The following is a 3,896-nucleotide window of genomic DNA, read 5'->3' on the forward strand; positions in this document are numbered from 1 at the left end:
GGTTAAGGTTAGGGAAAGGTTAGTGTTAGAGTTATGGTTAGGGTCAGGTTTAGGTTTAGGGTTAGGGTTACAGTTGAGGGGGTTAATGTTAGGGTCATGGTTATGGTTATGGTTAGGTTAGGGTTAGCATTAGGGTTAGGGTTATGTTTATGGTTAGTGTTAGGGTTAGGGTTAAGGTTAAAGTTTAGGGTTAGAGTTATGGTTTGGGATAAGAATTAGGGTAATGGTTGGGATGAAGTGTTAGATTTAGGTTTAGGTTAGGGTTAGGTTTACGATTAAGGATTAGAGTTAGGTTAAGGTTTAGAGGTAATGCTAGAGTTAGGGTTAGAGTTAGGATAGGGTTAATGTTAGGGCTAGGATTAGGGTTAAGGTCAGGATTAGGGTTAAGGGTTAGGGTTAATTTACAGTTAGGGTTCAGGATCAGGTTTAGATTAGGATTAAGGTTAGGGTTAGGTTAGGGATAGGGTTAGGGTTAAAGTTTAGGCTTATGGTTATAGTTAAGGATTGGGTTAGGTTAGGATTAGTTTTAGTGTTAGAGTCCAGTTTAAGGGTTAGAATTAGGGGTTAGGATTAGGTTCAGCTTTAAGGTTAGGATTACGGTTAATGTTAGTGTAAGGGTAAGGTTTAGGGATAGGGTTAGGGTTAGATTTAGGGTTTTTGGTTAGGGTTGGGGTTAAGGAAGGGTTACTGTTAGGGTTAGAGTTAGGGTCATGCTTAGGGTTTGTGTTAGGGTTAATGTTACAGTTAGGGTTAGGGTTCGGGTTCAGGTTTAGGTTAGTATTAAGGATAAGGTTAGGTTAGGGTCAGCATTTGGGTTATGGTTAGGGTTAAATGTTAGGGTTATGGTCAGGGTTAAGGGTTGGGTTAAGTTAGAGTTAAGGTTAATTTTAGGGTTTGGTTTAAGAGTTAGGATTAGGTTCAGGGTTAGGGTTATGAGTATGGTTAATGGTTAGCATAAGGGTTAGGTTTAGGGATAGTATTAGAGTTAGGGTTAGGGTTACCGTTAAGGTTAGTGTTAGTGTTAGGATCAGGTTCAGGTTAGGGTTAAAGGATTAGGGGTAGGGATAGGGTTAGCATTAGGGTGAGGGTGATGGTTAGGGTTAGAGAGTTTTGGTAAGGATTGTAGTTAGGCGTAGGGTTAAGGTTCGGGTAAGGGTTGTTGGGGTTATGTTTATGGTTAGGGTAAGGCTTAATGTTAGGGTTGGGTTTAGGAGTTATGGTTAGGGTTAAGGTTAGAGTTAGAGGGTTAAGGTTATGGTTAGTGTTAGGGTTAGGATTATGTTTTGGTTTAGTTTAGGGATAGGATTAGGGTTATGGGTCAGGGTAAGGATCAGGTTAGGGTTGGAGCGAGAGTTTTGGTTATGGTTAGGATTATTGTTAGTGTAAGGGTTAGGGTTAGGTTAGGGTTATTGTTAGGGTTAAGGTTAGATTTAGGGTTAGGTTAGGATTATTGTTGGGATTAGGGATATGGGTTAGGGTTAAGGTTAGGTTTATGGTTAAGGTAGGGTTTGGGTTAGGGTTATAGATAGGATTCAGATAAGAGTTTGGATTTGGGTTAGGGTTAGGGTTAGGGTTATGGGGTTAGGGTTAGGACTAGGGTTAGAGTTAGAGGGTTAGGGTTACAGTTAGTGTTACTGTAAGGGTTAGGTTAAGGGCTAGGGATAGGTTAGGGTTAGGGTTAGGGTCAGGGTCAAGGTCAGGATTAGGTTTAGGTTTAGATTTAGGGTTGGGGTTATTTTAGGTAGTTAGGATTAAGGTAAGGGTAGGGCTAGCATTAGTTTTAATGTACAGTTATGGTTATAGTTAGGGTTAGGATTCTGATTAAGGGTTTGGGTTAGGGTTGGGATTAAGTGTTAGAGTTAGGATTCAGGTTCAGGTTTGTGTTAGGATTAGGGCTAGGGTTAGGGTTTGAGAACAGGTATCCATTCAGGTTTGCGTTAGGATTCATATTCGGGTTTGCATTCGGGTTTTGTTTAGGGTTAGGGTTTGGGTTGGCTTTAGGGTTAGCATTATGTTATGGTTATGTTTAATGTTAGGGTTAAGGGTTAGAGTTAGGGTTAGTGTTAAAGTTTAGGGTTAGTGTAAGTGTTCAGGGTAAGGATTAGGGTAATGGTTAGGATTAGGGTAATGGTTAGGATTAGGGTAATGGTTAGGTTTAGGGTTAAGGATTAGGTTTAGGTTTAGGTTTAGGGGTAGTGTTAGAGTTAGGGTTAGGGTAGGGTCTGGATTAGGGTTAAATCTTAGGGTTAATGTTACAGTTAGTGTTAGGGTTCAGGTTTGGGTTAGGATTAAGGTTAGGGTTAGGTTAGGGTTAGGGTTAGGGTTAGGGTTAGGGTTAGTGTTTGGGTTTGCATTTTTGTTTGGGTAAGGTTAGCGTTAGAGGTTAGAATTAGGGTTAGGTTCAGCATTCGGATTACTGTTAATGGTTAGCGTAAGGGTTAGGTTTAGGGATAATGTTAGGGTTAGGGTAGTGTTAGGATTAGGGTAGGGTTAGATTTAGGGTTTTGGTTTAGGTTTGGGCTAGTGTTAGGGTAGGGTTACAGTGAAGGTTAGGAATAGTGATCGTATTCAGGTTCGGCTTTGTGTTTGGATTTGTGTTTGGGTTAGGGTTCAGTTTTGGTTTGGGGTTCTGGTTAGTGTTAGTATTAGGGTAAAGGTGTTAGGATTAGGGTTAGAGGGGTTAGGTTTAGGAATAGGGTTAAGGTTAGAGGGTTAAGGTTAGGGTCAGGTACAGGGTCATGGTCAGGGTCATGGTGAGGGTCAGTGTTAGGGTTAAGTTTAAGGTTAGGGTTAGCATTCAGTTTGGTGTAGGATTACAGTTAAGTGTCAGGGTTAATATTCTCGTTCAGGTTTGTGTTAAGGTTAGGGTTAGTGTTGGGGTTCGGGTTCAGCTCCAGGTGTGGTTTAGGGTTTGTTTTCTGGATCACATTTGTGGTTTGTTTAGGGTTAGCATTAGGGTTCACATTTGGATTAGGGATAGGGTTAGGTTTAGTATTATAGCTAGGGTTATGATTAGAGTTTACATTTAGGGTTAGGTTAGGTTAGGCTTAGGGTTAGTGTTAGGGTCTGGTTTAACAGTTAGGGTTAGGGATTGGGGTTAGGTTCAGTGTTAGGGTTAGGATTTGGGCTAATGGTTAGGGTTAGGTTTAGATTTAGTGTTAGTTTTGGGGTTTGGGTTAGTATTAGGGTTAGAATCAGGTTTAGGGTTAGGATTAAGGTTAATGGTTCGGATTAGGCTTAGGGTTACAATTAGGTTCAGGGTTAGGTTAGGATCATAGTTAAGATTATGGCTAGGGGTTAGGTTTAGGGTTAGGGTTAGTGTAAGAGTTAGGTTAGGGTTAGAGTTAAGGGTTAGGTTAGGGTTAGGATTCACGTTTGGATTTCTGTTAGTGTTAGTGTTAGGGATAGGTTTAAGTGTTGGTTTAGGTTAGGGTTAGTTTTTGGTTCCAGTTTAATGTTTAGGGTTAGGGTTAGACATCAGTGTTAGGGTTAGTGTTAGGGTCAGGGTTAGAGGTTAGGGTTAAGGTTAGGGTTAGGTCTAGGGCTAGGGCTAGGGTAGGGTTAAAGTTTAGAGTTTGGGATAGGGTTAGGGCTAGGGCTAGGGTTAGGTTAGAGTTAAGGTTAAAGTTAGTGTTAAGGTAAAGGCTATGGTTAGAGTTTAAGGTTAGGTTTAAGTTCAGGGTTAGGTTTAAGGTGAGGGTTAGGCAGGGATAGGGCTAGCGTTAGTTATTAGGGTTAGGGTTAGGATTAAGATTAGCGTTAGGTTTGGGGTTAGAGTTTAGGGTTAGTGTTTAGTTTAGTGTTAGAGGTTAAGGTTATAGTTAGGGTTATGGTTATGGTTAGTGTTAAGGTTAGGCAGGGTTAGGGTTAAGGTTAGTGTTAGGGTTATGGTTAGT

This window comes from Psammomys obesus, unplaced genomic scaffold (assembly GCF_907164565.1).
Source record: "Psammomys obesus unplaced genomic scaffold, mPsaObe1.curated_primary_1811, whole genome shotgun sequence".
NCBI lineage: Eukaryota > Metazoa > Chordata > Mammalia > Rodentia > Muridae > Psammomys > Psammomys obesus.